At 39.0% G+C, this 18,640-nt stretch overlaps 1 long non-coding RNA gene across 1 annotated transcript; it reads right to left on the bottom strand.

Moving 5' to 3' along the window:
• Positions 1-293: 293 nt before the first annotated feature.
• LOC123484767 lies at positions 294-16,974 on the bottom strand. Its single transcript, XR_006658688.1, has 4 exons — positions 16,886-16,974; positions 5,234-5,351; positions 457-541; positions 294-327 (listed from the first exon to the last, which is right to left on the bottom strand). It is a non-coding gene; the product is annotated as an uncharacterized LOC123484767 (long non-coding RNA).
• Positions 16,975-18,640: the final 1,666 nt, after the last annotated feature.

Here is an 18,640-nt window from a genome sequence, read left to right on the forward strand (position 1 = left end):
TACAATATCATTGAGTTACACATCTACTTTAGCTGTACTTTAGCTACAGCTTTTAAATGTTCTAAAACAGCATTCAACATGAGGCAGACAGCTCTTACTTTTCTCCAGTGTGTCAGCAAGCTCCTTATGGTTCATTTTCCTCAGGACGTGCAGTGTGATCTTCAGAGCCCCCTCTCTGGCACTGCTCTCCTGCTTCTCATCTTCAGCATCCACCACTTCCTTATCCTGCTTCTGACTCTCAAAGCCTTCTGGGAGTTCTGGACTAAGAATCCTCTTGAACATCTTCAGCTCATTCTTCACAAATGTCATAATATTCTCTTCAAGCAACTGAAATAAATAAAGTCAATAAGTTAAGCAAGAGACAAAATGCTTTCTCATTAACACATTAATGAATGATTGACAGATCAACTTTACTTGAGGTAAACAAAAACAAATGTACATAACAGGACCACATACACTGAATATGGAGGCCAGGTCTGTTTGATGACTCTGGGAAGACTGACTACTGAGAATCTCTGGCTCTGATCTCTCCTTTTGGTTTCTGGGGACAAAACATCAGATTACATATCCTCATCCAGGGAGTGCACACACACACACACACACACACACACACACACACACACACACACACACACACACACACACACTCACACTCACTCACACTCACACTCACACACACACTCACGTTGTGTTTAATATTGTTTTGAGTTGTGAATCATTATAAGCTTTTTTGCCCTCCCACTTCAAATTAAACACAGAAGATCTCCGCTAAACATAAAATCACATGGTTCATCCGTCTCTCTGTGACCGCCGATAAATTCAGAACAAAGTTGACTATGAATACAAAGTTTCCAATGTCTTTGCAATTGATATAAACAAGGAATTTATACAATTATGCTTCAAATGAAAACCGAGATAACTGGATTAAACTATAAAACAATAGGCTATATGTTCAATCAACTGAGTTCTATTAATGTTAAGGGAAGATTTGAGTGGAGAAAACTGATCTGAGAGCAGCGCTCCCTTTATTTCGATCCTATCAGTATCGATACATGCTCCACCGGACATCCAACCTTGTCGTGCTGCTAATCCAGTTTCTGCTGGTCTGCCTGCAGCTATGGAACCCTGACCTGTTCACCGGACGTGCTACCTTGTCCCGAACCTGCTGTTCTCTCTCTCTCTCTCTCTCTTTCTCTCTCTCTCTCTCTCTCTCTCTTTTTTTTTTTTTTTTTTCTCTCTCTCTCTCTCTCTCTCTCTCTCTCTCTCCTCTTCTCTTCTCTCTCTCTCTCTCTCTCTCTCTCTCTCTCTCTCTCTCCTCTCTCTCTCTCTCTCTCTCTCTCTCTCTCTCTCTCTCTCTCTCTCTCTCTCTCTCTTTCTAACTGCTGTCTCGACCTCTAAATGCGCATGATAAGCCAACTGACATTTACTCCTGAGATGCTGACGTGTTGCACCCTCTATAACCACAGTGATTATTATTTGACCCTGCTGGTCATCTATGAACATTTGAACATCTTGAAGAACGATCTGGCCTTAATGGCCATGTACTGTTATAATCTCCCCCAGCACAGCCAGAAGAGGACTGGCCACCCCCTCAGAGCCTGGTTCCTCTCTAGGTTTCTTCCTAGGTTCCTGCCTTTCTAGGGAGTTTTTCCTAGCCACAGTGCTTCAACATCCGAACATGCGCTGTTCGGCACGAGACGACAGTTAGTTTCTGCCAATGACCTTCAAATAAAATTGTATTTCTCACATGCGCCGAATACAACAGCTATATACACTTTACCGTGAAATGCTTACTAACGAGCCCTTTCCCAACAATGCAGTTAAAAAAGTAAGAGAAATTAGCTAAATAAAAAAGGAAATAGTAACATAATGATAAAACAATAATGAGGCTATAAGGAGTACCAGTACTGAGTCAATGTACAGGGGGTACCAGGTAGTTGAGGTAATAACTAGACTATATACAAGGAGTACCAGTACTGAGTCAATGTGCAGGGGTACCAGGTAGTTGAGGTAATAACTAGACTATATACAAGGCGTACCAGGTAGTTGAGGTAATAACTAGACTATATATAAGGAGTACCAGTACTGAGTCAATGTGCATGGGTACCAGGTAGTTGAGGTAATAACTAGACTATATACAAGGAGTACCAGTAATGAGTCAATGTGCAGGGTACCAGGTAGTTGAGGTATTAACTAGACTATATATAAGGAGTACCAGTACTGAGTCAATGTGCAGGGGTACCAGGTAGTTGAGGTAATAACTAGACTATATACAAGGAGTACCAGTACTGAGTCAATGTGCAGGGGTACCAGGTAGTTGAGGTAATAACTAGACTATATACAAGGAGTACCAGTACTGAGTCAATGTGCAGGGGTACCAGGTAGTTGAGGTAATAACTAGACTATATATAAGGAGTACCAGTACTGAGTCAATGTGCAGGGGTACCATGTAGTTGAGGTAATAACTAGACTATATACAAGGAGTACCAGTACTGAGTCAATGTGCAGGGGTACCAGGTAGTTGAGGTAATAACTAGACTATATATAAGGAGTACCAGTACTGAGTCAATGTGCAGGGGTACCAGGTAGTTGAGGTAGTAATGCGCCTATAAGGAGTACCAGTACTGATTCAATGTGCAGGGGTACCAGGTAGTTGAGGTAATAACTAGACTATATATAGGAGTACCAGTACTGATTCAATGTGCAGGGGTATCAGGTAGTTGAGGTAATATCTAGACTATATACAAGGAGTACCAGTACTGAGTCAATGTGCAGGGGTATCAGGTAGTTGAGGTAATAACTAGACTATATACAAGGAGTACCAGTACTGAGTCAATGTGCAGGGGTACCAGGTAGTTGAGGTAATATCTAGACTATAAACAAGGAGTACCAGTACTGAGTCAATGTGCAGGGTACCAGGTAGTTGAGGTAATAACTAGACTATATACAAGGAGTACCAGTACTGAGTCAATGTGCAGGGGTACCAGGTAGTTGAGGTAATAACTAGACTATATACAAGGAGTGCCAGTACTGAGTCAACGTGCAGGGGGTACCAGGTAGTTGAGGTAATTGAGGTAATATGTACATGTAGGTAGGGTTAAAAGTGACTAGGCAATCAGGATAGAGATTACATCTCCTCATCCAGGGAGTGCACACACTCACTGACAGACACACACACACACACACACACACACACACACACACACACACACACACACACACACACACACACACACACACACACACACACACACACACACAGGGAGGGAATGTTGTGTTTGTTTAATATTGTTTCAGGACTATGAAAATGGAAAAAGTATTAGCCTATGGATTATGAAAACAACAGAAATAAATGGGAAAATTGGAGAGGAGAAATGACTAGAGACAGTGTTGTTTAACTCACTGACCATGACCCATGAGTTCTTCTTACCTTTGTTCACTAGAAAAGTCTCCCTCTCTCTGAAGTATATAGGACGATCCATAGACCTGTCACTCTTCATGGACACACAGCTGGGTACAGGGGAGGCTGGTCTATCCTGCTTGATTGGGCTTCAACACAACAGAGACAAACATTACGTCTCTCATCTACTCTGAGCTCAGATGGGGAAACATGAGAAGAGTTTCATTGACCTGTTCACCGGACGTGCTACCTTGTCCCGAACCTGCTGTTTCAACCCTCTCTCTCTCTCCCTCTCCTTCTCTCTCTCTACAACACCTGCTGTCTTGACCTCTGAATGCTCGGCTATGAACAGCCAACTGACATTTACTCCTGAGGTGCTGACGTGTTGCACCCTCTATAACCACAGTGATTATTATTTGACCCTGCTGGTCATCTATGAACATTTGAAAATCTTGAAGAACGATCTGTACTTAATGGCCATATCCTCTTATAATCTCTCCTCCCATCACAGCCAGAAGAGGACTGGCCACCCCTCAGAGCCTGGTTCCTCTCTAGGTTTCTTCCTAGGTTCCTGCCTTTCTATGGAGTTTTTCCTAGCCACCGGGCTTCTACATCTGCATTGCTTGCTCTTTTGTGGTTTTAGACTGGGTTCCTATATAAGCACTTGGTGACAACTGCTGATGTAAAAAATGTATTCTGGGAACGGATATGAAGCAGACCAGGCCAGGGTTTGGGGTTGGAGATGTCAATGAGAGATAAAAATCACTTCCTTAGTTGTTAATTTAGAAAATGTTCTGTCTTAAGTAGTTTAACAAACTGACACATTTTCGTGTTAGTCATAAACAACTTTATATCGAAGGAGTGCCTTTGATTTGACGGCCTGCACATGTGCAGTTCGGCACAAGACGACCATTAGACCCAATGACGTATTTCTGCGCATGAGCTTCAAATCAAATAAAATTGTATTTCTCACATGCGCCGAATACAACAGTGGTACACTTTACCAAGAAATGCTTATTTACGAGCCCTTTCCCAACATTGCAGAGTTAAAAAGTAACAAAAATTTGTTAAATAAAAAAAGGAAATAGTAACATAATAAAATAACAATAATGAGGCTATAAGGAGAACTGAGTCAATGTGCAGGGGTACCAGGTAGTTGAGGTAATAACTAGACTATATATAAGGAGTACCAGTACTGAGTCAATGTGCAGGGGTACCAGGAAGTTGAGGTAATAACTAGACTATATACAAGGAGTACCAGTAATGAGTCAATGTGCAGGGGTACCATGTAGTTGAGGTAATAACTAGACTATATACAAGGAGTAACAGTACTGAGTCAATGTGCAGGGGTACCAGGTAGTTGAGGTAATAACTAGACTATATACAAGGAGTACCAGTACTGAGTCAATGTGCAGGGGTACCAGGTAGTTGAGGTAATAACTAGACTATATACAAGGAGTACCAGTACTGAGTCAATGTACAGGGGTACCAGGTAGTTGAGGTAATAACTAGACTATATACAAGGAGTACCAGTACTGAGTCAATGTGCAGGGGTACCAGGTAGTTGAGGTAATATGTACATGTAGGTAGGGGTAAAAGTGACTAGGCAATCAGGATAGAGATGACATCTCACACTCACTGACAGACACACACACACACACAGGGGAGGGAATGTTGTGTTAGTTTAATATTGTTTCAGGACTATGAAAATGGAAAAAAGGATTAACCTATGGATTATGAAAACAACGAAAAGAAATGGGAAAATGGGAGAGGAGAAATGACTAGAGACAGTGTTGTTTAACTCACTGACCATGACCCATGAGTTCTTCTTACCTTTGTTCACTAGAAAAGTCTCCCTCTCTGAAGTATATAGGACGATCCATAGACCTGTCACTCTTCATGGACACACAGCTGGGTACAGGGGGAGGCTGGTCTCTCCTGCTTGATTGGACTTCAACACAATAGAGACAAACATTACATCTCTCATCTACTCTGAGCTCAGATGGGGAAACATGAGAAGAGTTTCATTCCAAAAACGCTATATATCCATTTTCAGAAATGTTAGTAAATTAGTTTCTATTGTTTAAAGAAATGATCAAATAAATTGTTGTGTTTTCTCACTAGCTATTCATAGCATGCGATTGTTCAATGACAGCCATGTATTTGTTTAAAATCTATCACTTCATGGTTTCATTTCAGAGAGACAAATAATCATGTTTTTTTGCAAAATGCTATACTGTATATCTGCCTCACTCTCAGAGAAATAAGTAGTACTGCTAGGTTTTACACAGTAATAATATATCTGCCTCACTCTCAGAGAAATAAGTAGTACTGCTAGGTTTTACACAGTAATAATATATCTGCCTCACTCTCAGAGAAATAAGTAGTACTGCTAGGTTTTACACAGTAATAATATATATATATCTGCCTCACTCTCAGAGAAATAAGTAGTACTGCTAGGTTTTACACAGTAATAATAAATATCTGTTTCACTCTCAGAGAAATAAGTAGTACTGCTAGGTTTTACACAGTCAAATGTGGCCGACCGGCTCGATTCGGTCTTATGTAGCAAAATTTGAAATGGTGTTTTTTACATTGGATAAAAGTAGAGACTCAGCTAGAAAAAGGTATATCATACACTACAGTTGAGGAACAATGGGAAAGTTATTCTGCTTTTAAAGATGATAAACTTGTAACCTCAATTTTGAGAAAATGTCCTTTGAATGTTTTGGTACACCAACTGGAGAGCTCTTCTTTATCTACAGTGGTATTACTTTGGCAGATAATGTCACCCATCTAAATAAATAGTATATATATGAATATATGGTTAACTAAATGTATGGTGTTTTTGGTTTATGTCAGTTTCATTGTTTGTTATGCTATAAATGGTTATGTTATGGTTGTAAGTGGTAAATTGAACTAGAACATGTCATATTTTGCAATTCTGAGTAATTACTACTTTACATTTACATTTACATTTTAGTCATTTAACAGACGCTCTTATCCAGAGCGACTTACAGTTAGCGCATACATTATTTTATCGAACCCACAACCCTGGCGTTGCAAACGTCATGCTCTACCAACTGAAGTATATTATAAGTAAGGATATACTTTATTCAGTACTACTGCAGCTACTAAATAATTCCAATAGATGGCAGCATAAGACCACGAATGACATTTCAGAAGGTTAGTTTAGTTTTCTCCCTGGATACACCACCACTCCCCCCTCACAGGAAAACTCCTGCACACGCTTTTTACTGTCCCTTTCCACACTGCTAACGCAAGAGGAACGACTGAAAAAGCATTTAACAAATTACTGTGAAATAATATAATGATGATTCATGTTTATTATTAGCTGTTTTTATGCTCATGTTTTGAAATTATACTTCATTACTATAACGATTATCAATAAGCCTGAACATTAATTTAGTCACCTCTGGTCGAGAAAAAACGTATTTTCCTAGTACATTCATTGTCAGATTCATCAACCAGCAGCGAGCACTCTGCCTTCTAGCACAAGCGAGGGGCATGTTGAGGTACATTTGCTAACTGGGAGGGTTGCATGATGTAATTTATTGGTGGGCTGGAAGACGCACTCTTGTCTTTTCTATTCCGAGGTTGTTTAATCGATATATTAGATATTTAAAAATGCATGTATACTAGGGTTGAGGTTGGAGCATCTGACTAGTGATTATTTACCAGGGGTTCAACACCTGCTATAGTCACTATTTAATTGCTCTTCCAAAAGCATCACAGGCCTAATACGAGATATATCGCTAACTAAAGTAATGAGTGACCATTTTAGAAAATCATGGGACATATAGTATTTGGTTGCATGCTATTTTATGTCAATCATATTGCTGCTTGTAGCTTATAACTGATGCTTCGTGGTCTTATGCTGCAATCTATAGGAAATATTTAGCAATTAAAAGTTATTAAGTCACGTACAGACATTGGTGAGGCAGCTGAGAAATAAAGTGTATTAGATCAGTCACAAACCTGCCCCACGCCAATTGCTGGACTTTCACACAAAGGTTAGTAGGTCACCCAATTAAAACCACATTTGAAAAATAAAACAAATGTGTCTTGGAATTATACATATAATAAAATAACAACAAAATAATCAAAACGCTATTTAATAATATAATTGTATTTACTAAGATAATATTATTACTAAAATAGTTTCTAAAAGTGTTCTAGGCTACCCTACCCTAGAATTAGGGGTTAGGGTTACGGCTAAAATAGGTTACACGTAGGGTTAGAGTTTCTGTATAGCACTTTGTGACATCTGCTGGTGTAAAAGGGCTTTATAAATACATTTGGTTGATTGTTAGGTTTAGGGTTTATATGGTAAAAAACAGTATGGGTTTATGGCACTCTTGCGCCTCCTTGTGGCCGTATTACCGTACTACATAAATCATTCATTACATTTACGTAATTTAGCAGACGCTCTTATCCAGAGCGATTAGTGAGTGCATACATTATTTATTTATTTTTTTCATACTGGCCCCCCGTGGGAAGCGAACCCTTGGGTCTATCGGTCGCTGCCGGCTACGACAACAAGGATCTCTAGTGGCACTAGACCACTGCACCACTCGGGAGACCTGACACTTCATGACACTTGCTAGGCTCATAATCTGAGGTAGCAACTGCGTCAGATCTACAAATCCATTCGCTAGACCACCCGATTAGACAACAATCACCCCATTATACCCATTTGGTTTGCAACTCAGTGAACCTGCGCAGTATTCGTAACCTTGTTAATAATAAGTTCCCTGAGGTAAACCTACAGGGTTAACGCTCACCAAGTAGCCGTAACCTTGTTAATAATAAGTTACCTGAGGTAACCTACAGGGTTAACGCTCACCAAGTAGCCCTAACCTTGTTAATAATAAGTTACCTGAGGTAAACCTACAGGGTTAACGCTCACCAAGTAGCCTTAAACTTGGTAATAATAAGTTACCTGAGGTAAACCTACAGGGTTAACGCTCACCAAGTAGCTGTAACCTTGGTAATAATAAGTTACCTGAGGTAAACCTACAGGGTTAACGCAGGCAGGTCTCATTGATAACAATAGTGAAGCTGGCATTGTGACGCAGAACAATGGGCTGGGAATAGAACGTTCTGAAGGCGAGTCGGTGTCACAGAGCTCAACAGAACTAATAGGAGCTGGTAGGGTGAAAAATACCCTAAAATAAGGCCTGTTTTTTCGCAATTACTTCATAACCAGGGACAGAAGGTAATATTATGAAACTGGGCTACATGGCGGATGCAATTAACTAATTTTATCAGAAATAAAGGTTGTAAAAATGTCACTTGAGGCGCCCCGAAAATAATATTCAAAAGTTCAGTCCTTGGACACAGAGGGGTTAAACACTAAAGTTACCGTCCATCTAGTGAAGAGAGGAGAACCGGACAGAGGGATGGTAGGTAGCCAGCATCCGTCAACCAGAGAGGGAGAAGCCCTCCACGGTATTTAACAGGTGGAAGAAACAACCAGGGAGCTCCATCGGTCCACAAGAAATGCAGGCAGCCGGTGATGATGTAGTGGTTGCTAGGATAACTAGGATGCTGCTGGTAGAGTAGCTAGCTTAGCTAGCTGTACCGACTAGCTTGGCTAGCTAGCAGGTCATTTGTCTGTCCCTCGAGGATGATGACGAATCCGGTGAACCACAAGATGAAACAAGGATAGCGAGTGAAAAGGATCTGGCTACACTCATACTGTCACTGACCATTACGCAAAAAAGCTAATTGAACAATAAACCTGGCGTCTCAACACTGTAACAAACTCCGTCGTTATTCCCCAACATCACCTCAGTCCACTCTGCGCGTAACTGGACAATATGCTTGGCGCCAAACCGTACGTGGACGCGGACAGTTCTGTACGGGGACGCGGACAGTTCCAGAACGCGGACATGAGCAGAGCAACACAATAAACTAAACCAAGTCTTTACAGTCGGGTACATTAGTAATATTCATTTTTATTATTATGTAAAACAAAAATTCGTTGTTTTTTAAAACAATATTTTGAGATCTGGGCCCATATCCACAAAGCGTCTCAGAGTAGAAAATTGGTCCTCTCTCTCCCCAGACAGACTCATTTTAGACCACTAACCCCTAAACAGAGATACAGCATGTTGGTTGTGGTTAACACAATGACAACTAATTCTTGAATGTACATCTGCCGCTCTCTCAGATAAATAAGTAGTACTGCTAGGTTTTACACAGTCAAATGTAACATTTTTTATAAATAATAATATGCCATTTAAAATTATGCTTCAAATGAAAACCGAGATGACTGCATTACAATATAAACAGTAGGCTATAGTCCTATTTCAATCATATTGGAATATATTCCATGTTCAATATATTTAGTTTTATTTTGCTACTTGTAGGCTACTGTCTGTAATTTGTCTCAATATATTTCATGATGTGTAGCCTAACATGTGAACAATGATGTGCCAAATCTGTGATTTAGAATAAGCCGCCTCAATATTTGCAGCCGTAGGTGGTAATATCTCTCTAGGAGCTGATCCCTCATCAGTATTGTGAAAAAATTCTAATGTTTTTTTTTTTTTTTTTTTTTTTGGGGGGATGGATCAGCTTAATATTGCAGATAGATTGTATCTTCTATCAATGTAATTGTCTGCATCACTTCCAATCCCCCATGTTTATTTTTATTTTTTATATATATATTCCCCTTTATTACTTTTCAACCCCACCATCCTTTCCCTACTTGGAGTAAATTAGTGAACAACAACGCCCAGGCCTCTACTTCCGGTCTATACTTACTATCTACACCTTATGGACAGAGTTAATTTTACAATAATTCTATATATATATATATATATATATATATATATTTATTTTATTTTTTTGCTCCTGAACTTCTACTCTCAACCTCTCCGATCATTTTCATGATGTCCATCCGGTTTGCTTCTAAATGCCATATCTTTCTAACTGTGCTCTTTCCCAAAAGCTCCCAACATACAACCTATATACTTATTATGGACACAGTATGCTTACATTATTAGCTATCTTTGTTATTATTTGTTGTTATTTGTTATTAGTCCCATCCTTCAACTCTATTCAATACCTCCCATCTATCTCTTAACACCATCCATATAGGATTTATATTTGCCATATATATTTCAACCGTACTGTGATGTTTTACAAAAGTTCTGAACCTTTCTGGACCTTGTGGACTACAGGAAAAAAAAGAGGACTGAGCACGCCCCATTCTCATCGACGGGGCTGTAGTGGAACAGGTTGAGAGCTTCAAGTTCCTTGGTGTCCACATCACCAACGAACTATCATGGTCCAAGCACACCAAGACAGTCGTGAAGAGGGCACGACAAAGCCTATTCCCCCTCAGGAGACTAAAAAGATTTGGCATGGGTCCTCAGATCCTCAAAAAATTCTACAGCTGCACCATCGAGAGCATCCTGACTGGTTGCATCACCGCCTGGTATGGCAACTGCTTGGCCTCTGACCGCAAGGCACTACAGAGGGTAGTGCGTACGGCCCAGTACATCACTGGGGCAAAGCTCCCTGCCATCCAAGACCTCTATACCAGGCGGTGTCAGAGGAAGGCCCTCAAAATTGTCAAAGACTCCAGCCACCCTAGTCATAGACTGTTCTCTCTGCTACCGCACGGCAAGCGGTACCGGAGTGCCAAGTCTAGGTCCAAAAGACTTCTCAACAGCTTCTACCCACAAGCCATAAGACTCCTGAACAGCTAATCATGGCTACCCGGACTATTTGCACTGCCCCCCACCCCATCCTTTTTACGCTGCTGCTACTCTGTTAATTATTTATGCATAGTCACTTTAACTCTACCCACATGTACATATTACCTCAACTACCTCAACTAGCCGGTGCCCCCGCACATTGACTCTGCACCGGTACCCCCCTGTATATATAGCCTCCCCTACTGTCACTTTATTTTACTTCTGCTCTTTGTTTTTCTCAACACTTTTTTTGTTGTTGTTTTATTCTTACTTTTTTTGTTTAAAATAAACGCACTGTTGGTTAAGGGCTGTAAGTAAGCATTTCACTGTAATGTCTGCACTTGTTGTATTCGGCGCATGTGACCAATAAAATTTGATTTGATTTGATTTGATTTGATTTGATTTCTATTCTCATTGCTTCTACAGATTGTGAATTAAAAATAAACATTTTTGCTAAAAGTATTATTATATTATTGATTGATTGACTATGACTTTTCAGATCACCCAGTAATGCTATCTGCAAGGTTAGTTCCAGGTAAATATTGCAATCCTTTAGCCATTCCTGGACCTGTGTCCAAAAACAAGCTACAAATGGACAGAACCAAAACAAATGATCTAATGATTTTATCTCTTCACAGCAAAATCTGCAGAGCTGGGAAGATTGTATCCCCCATATAAATAACATTCTATTGGTAGCAAGAATTTTATATAATAATTTAAATTGAAAGATTCTAATTTTTGAATCCAGTGTCGTTTTTGCGTGTCAGTTCATAAACACTATGCCATGGGATCGGTACGTCAAAGATCTCTTCCCAACTATTTTGCAATCTATATGGGACGGCTGTCAATCCTTTGGTCCTTAAGTGAAACTGATATACTTTTTTATTTATCACAGTTTTCCTTAAACAATTATGTTCTTTAATGCAAGGCCAACAGACAAGTTCCTTACTTTCTCCCCCTTCAACTTTCCTCTTCCACTTTTGCGGTAAGGCTGCAATTATTTGGTTGTAATTTTGGGTAGAGCAGACATTTCCATATGTTTTTGTTAGCTGCATGTGCGACATAACTCCACCAGTCCTACCGATGATATCATTTACGAAGATTATACGTTTTTTAAACATTCTGTCAAAAAATAAAGGTTTTTTGTCAATTAGTATATTTGAATTTAACCACAATATTTGTTGCATTATTTGTTCTGTCGTTTCTGGAGGATTAAATTGAAATTGCAACCAACTTTCTATGGCTTGTTTTAGAAATAGTGACATTTGGGAGATTATTTCCTTTTCAAATAACTGAAAGTGAGAGGTTGTAATCTGAATAAAGGGAAAAAGGCCTTTCTTGAACAGTGGGTGAGACAATCTTACTAATTTGCTTGAGAACCAGTTCGGATTTAAGTATAACTTTTGGATGACTGAAGATTTTAGTGATAGGTCTAATGCTTTAATATTTAATAATTTCTGTCCTCCGAATTCATATTCATTATATAAATATGCTCTTTTAATTTTGTCTGGCTTTCCGTTCCAAATAAAATTGAATATTTTTTTCTCATATAATTTAAAAAACTGTTTGCTAGGCGTAGGCAAGACCATAAGCAAATAAGTAAACTGGGATAATACTAAAGAGTTAATCAGGGTGATTTTTCCACAAATTGACAGGTATTTTCCTTTCCATGGTAGTAAGATCTTATCTATTTTTGCTAACTTTCTATTAAAATGTATTGAAGTGAGATCATTTATTTCCTTTGGGATATGTATTCGAGTATATCCACATCACCATCAGACCATTTTATTGGTAAACTACATGGTAATGTAAAAATTGTATTTTTTAGTGATCCAATACGTAATATAGTACATTTGTCATAATTTGGTTTTAATCCAGAGAGGTTAGAAAATGTATCTAGATCCTCTATGAGGCTGTGGAGGGATTCTAGTTGTGGATCTAAAAGAAAACATGAATCATCTGCGTACAATGACACCTTTGTTTTTAAGCCCTGTATTTCTAATCCTCTGATATTATTATTGGATCTGATTTTAATAGCTAACATCTCGGTGGCCAAATTAAATAGATATGCCGATAGTGGACAACCTTGTTTCACTCCTCTTGACAGTTTAAAACTTTCTGAGAAATAGCCATTATTTACTATTTTACACCTAGGGTTACTATACATGATTTTGACCCATTTTATAAGAGATTCTCCAAAATTGAAATGCTCCAGGCATTTATATATAAATTCCAGTCGAACTTTATCAAATGCCTTTTCGAAGTCTGCTATGAATAGCAGGCCTGGTTTCCCATATTTTCCATAGTGTTCTATTGTTTCCAATACTTGCCTTATATTATCTCCAATGTATCTTCCATGAAAAAACCTGTCTGATTAGAATGAATAATATCCGACAATACTTTTTTAATTCTATGCGCTATACATTTTGCTAGGATTTTTGCATCACAACACTGAAGTGTAAGGGGTCTCCAATTTTGTAAATGGACTGGATCTTTATATTTTCCACTTGTATCCTGTTTCAGTAATAATGAGATCAGACCTTCTTCTTGAGTGTCAGATAATCTACCATTTACATAGGAGTGGTTAAAACATGCTAATAACGGTCCTCTTAGTATATCAAAAAAGGTTTGGTATACCTCGATTGGTATGCCATCCAACCCTGGAGTTTTCCCCGGACTTAAAATCTTTAATTGCATCCAGAAGTTCCTCCTCTGTAATTTCACCTTCACATGAGTCTTTCTGTGTGGCTGTTAATTTGACATTATCAATAGAAAAAAAATCTCTACAATTAGCTTCAGTTAGAGGAGATGGAGGCGACTGAAAAGAAAACATATGCTTAAAATACTTTGTTTCTTCCTTCAAAATATCATTAGGTGAATTATGGGTGACTCCGTCAATTGTAACCAGTTTCATTAAATTCTTTTTGGTAGCATTCCTATGTTGAAGATTAAAAAATAATTTTGTGCATTTTTTCCCCATATTCCATCCAGTTTGCTTTATTTTTATAATATATTACACTTGATCTTTCTTGAATAAGTTTTTCCATTTCTTTTTGTTTTTCCTCTAATTTATTCTGAGCATCTATGTTACAGTTTTTATTGCCATCTATCTGTTCTGTTAGACTTTCTATTTCCTTTCTTAGTATAAACTCTTTTGACCTAAATTGCTTTTGTTTTCGAGATGAGTACTGAATTGCATGGCCTCTAAAGGCACATTTAAAGGTGTCCCATACAATAAGGGGATTCGCTGTACATATGTTATGTTGAAAAAAGTCAGTTATAAATTCCTTTGTTCTAATTATAAATAAATTATCATCCAATAGGCTTTGATTAAATTTCCAATATCCTCACCCACGTGGAAATTCAGTCAGAGTAATGTATATGCCTATTATATGATGGTCCGACCGCATTCTGTCCCCTATCAACACTTTTTTTACTTTTGGTGCCAACGGAATGAGATAAGAAAGAAGTCAAGACGACTAGCTTGATTCAGTCTCCGCCATGTATTTCTCACTAGATCAGCATATTTAAGCCTCCATATATCTACTAGTTCTAATGTATCCATGACATTCACAATTTCCTTAAGAGCATGTGGGTGATTGTTTGTGGTGTGATTTCCTTTTCGGTCCATTGAGCTATTTAAAACAGTATTATAATCCCCCACCATAATAATATTGTCTTGAGTTGCTTGCAGGCTTGATAATTTATTATATATATTGTCAAAGAATTGTGGATCATCATTATTTGGTCCGTAAAGGTTAATGAGCCATATCTGTTTATGGTCCAATACCATATTTAAAATAATCCATCTACCTTGCGTATCTATTTGGACAATTTGCACATTCGGATCGAAATTACTATTAATTAATATCATCACCACTTTTGAATTTCTTTGCCCATGGGAGAAGTATATTCCCCCCATTCTTTTTCCCACGCTACTTCATCTCGAATTGTTGAATGAGTTTCCTGTATACAATAGATATTATATTCCCTCTCTTTGAGCCATGTAAATATTGTTCTTCTTTTGTTATTATCAGCTAAGCCATTACAATTATAACTGGCTATACTTATTTCACCATACACCATAATGAGATACAAGTTTCAAGTCTATTTATCATTATATATGTTTGTAAATTTACCAATAAAAAATACCGTAATGATTGAGTGTCCATATAGCTGTACCGTGATATTTGCATTGCTACGGAGTAACCCTTCAATTGTTCTCCACTAATTCCCCGCTAAAGCCCCTCCCCATCCCAAGTTGAGCCGTCATCCCAGTGATCAGCATCCCCCCACGTCCCTCCGTATCCCTAAGGCCCTGAGAGGCCAGGACCCATCCATCGAAAACAGCACACAGTGCCACCCACAAAACAGAAGCAGGTTAACCGCCAAAAGCATTTCCAATGCTTTCACCTCTATATATATATATCTATATAACTATTATTTATTTATTTTATTATGCATATCCTATTTTCCATCATTATCAATTAATATGCGTAATAATGTCGGCAGTTCACGCATAGGATTCTAACATATAACCAGGATTGCCATTGTATTACATTTAATTCATTGACAAGCAATTATTATCCTAGCAAATAATTCCTGCGGTCCATCCCATACCCCCCCAACATCCCCACCCCCCCACAACAGATGCCAGACAAGCACACACGCACATACTCACATACTCCAACACACTCAACCCCCCTCCTCCACAATCCACCATAAAATCCGATACTCAACGGCTGTTATATCCCAGAGCCCAACTCGAGAAATAACTTGATCTACGAGTGCACATACAGTTAAAGCTGATTGAGAAAGCATGCAGATTGAGCAGAAATTGATAACAATGTGAGATTTGATTAATCTACTTAATCTATGTCAAGTCCTAGGTGATGGAGATCAGATCCACCCTCTTCACCTGAGACACAAACACTCTGATCCCCTGTTGTAACCATTTTCCCAAGCATCTCCATGCGGTCAGACCTTTGATTATTTTGTGCCACCTGGGCCACAATGATAAACCCCCTCTCTGATTGTCCGAGTGTGACCCCCTCCCCATGGGTTACTGCAGCCAGTGTTGCCAGCACTGCCACTACCTGGGTGGGCGTACCCCACCGGAATCCCCACCGGCTAGGTAAAAGGTCATCAAGGTTCTCATTAGCAGCTTTGAGAATTTCCTTGTATATTATGCTCTCCCATCAGGGGGCTCTGGCTTTGTAGGACCAACCCTGCCAAGCAGGCTCCGAATCTTGAGGGGGCGGTGCTGCTCAAGTAGGTCTCTGACCGCATTTATTTCTCTGTTTAGGCTGCATATTCACAGCAGGTCCATAAAATAGATGGGAACTTCTCTGATGAGCTGATCCCTCATCAGTATTGGGAACTAATTATAATGTTAATGAAAGATTTGAATGGAGAAAACTGATCCAAGAGCAGCGCCATTGAGTTCTATTTTGCTACTCTATTGTGACACGGCAATCAGGATATAGATTACATCTCCTCATCCAGGGAGTGCACACACACTCACTCACTGACACACACACACACACACACACACACACACACACACACACACACACACACTCACAGGGAGGGAATGTTGTGTTTGTTTAATATTGTTTCAGGACTATGAAAATGGAAAAAAGGATTAGCCTATGGATTATGAAAACAACAAAAATAAATGGGAAAATGGGAGAGGAGAAATGACTAGAGACAGCGTTGTTTAACTCACTGACCATGACCCATGAGTTCTTCTTACCTTTGTTCACTAGAAAAGTCTCCCTCTCTGAAGTATATAGGACGATCCATAGACCTGTCACTCTTCATGGACACACAGCTGGGTACAGGGAGGCTGGTCTCTCCTGTGATTGGGCTTCAACACAACAGAGGCAAACATTACATCTCTCATCCACTCTGAGCTCAGATTTGGAAACATAAGAAGAGTTTCATTCCAAAACGCTATATATCCATTTTCAGAAATGTTAGTCAATTAGCTTTTATTGCTTAAATAAATTATTAAACCACTACAAGGCTTTATAAAGGCGTCTAAAGTGTTTAATTTCCACTTACAAATGTCAGACTTGATTTTCCCTGATGAAAAATGTATCAACCCCTACAGAAAATATCCCTTAATTATAATCCACCTATAAATGCACATTTGCTATTGCTCCAGGATTATGTTACTGCTGTGAGAAACAGGGTCAAATTAAGATATTGCATCTGTAAATACATTCATCTTAAGGTAGCTAGGTGAGACGACCACGTATCACAGTCAAATTTACAGGATACGAACATTCCATTCCAGCTAAACAATGGTTTTAAATCACATCTAAAATCTACAATAGTTACATTGAAGGTACCTATTAGTAATCATTTCTGATGAAAAATCACAATTGTGATTTTCTTTTCTCCTATATAGCGTTTTGGAATATAAATTCTTAAACAATATTGTCAGCTCACCTCTTAGTTTTGGTGTCATGTCCCCAAAGAGACTCATTTTAGAGGCAGGGCCCCCCTCCTCTCTCTCCCCAGAGACTCATTTTAGAGGCAGGGCCCCCTCCTCTCTCTCCCCCAGAGAGACTCATTTTAGAGGCAGGGCCCCCCTCCTCTCTCTCCCCCGAGAGACTCATTTTAGAGGCAGGGCCCCCTCTTCTCTCTCCCCAGAGAGACTCATTTTAGAGCACTGACCCCTAAACAGAGATGCAGCATGTTGGTTGTGGTGAACACAGTGACAATTAATTATTGAATGTCAATTGTCCTCTTTTATTCATGATCTGAAACAGTTTACTAACAGACATATCGAAAACCCACCAACAAGGCCTGAAAACTATCCCCAAAAAATGTTTCCCTGATAGGCCTACATCTTATTTCAGATAGCCTCCAGTAGCCTGGGCAAGATGTAGGCTGAATGATTTAGCAGCTTGCTTAGTTGAAATTGACAGATTCATTTATTTAACATGAACAGCAAGGCGATTTTGAGGTAGGAAGTGCTTCTGTTGCCCAGTAGCCTGCTGGAATAGGCTACTGAGGATGGGTCGTAATTTCAATCTGTATTAAATATTTAATAATATGGATATGAACTGAATAGGTCCATGCTTGTCAACAACAGCCAGGTTATTTTTATACCTGTAGCCTAATCTGGCTGACTGTTACCTTCAATCTAATGCATTCTAACATCTGATCAGCAATTGCGATAGAACTGTGACCATGGTGACACTTTAACTTCCAATTGAATTAACTAAACACGGCCATTAATAATTACATAATAACACGAGGCTACAACAACAATAAACTGAAGTTAAAGGCTAATTATTACATCTGTTTGTCAGCTCCAGGTTGGCTACACAAGTGGCACAAAATTATTTGCAACGACTCCAGTCATTTAAACATATTTATAGTATAAAAAGGTAGACTACAGTAGCCTACACAGGCATAACAATTAATAGGCTACTTGATGGCCAACAGATCTATCATTCTCCACATTTAATGTCAGTTTCATTGTGGAGTTTTTCTC

Source organism: Coregonus clupeaformis, unplaced genomic scaffold (genome assembly GCF_020615455.1).
Source record: "Coregonus clupeaformis isolate EN_2021a unplaced genomic scaffold, ASM2061545v1 scaf0453, whole genome shotgun sequence".
NCBI classification, from domain to species: Eukaryota; Metazoa; Chordata; class Actinopteri; order Salmoniformes; family Salmonidae; genus Coregonus; species Coregonus clupeaformis.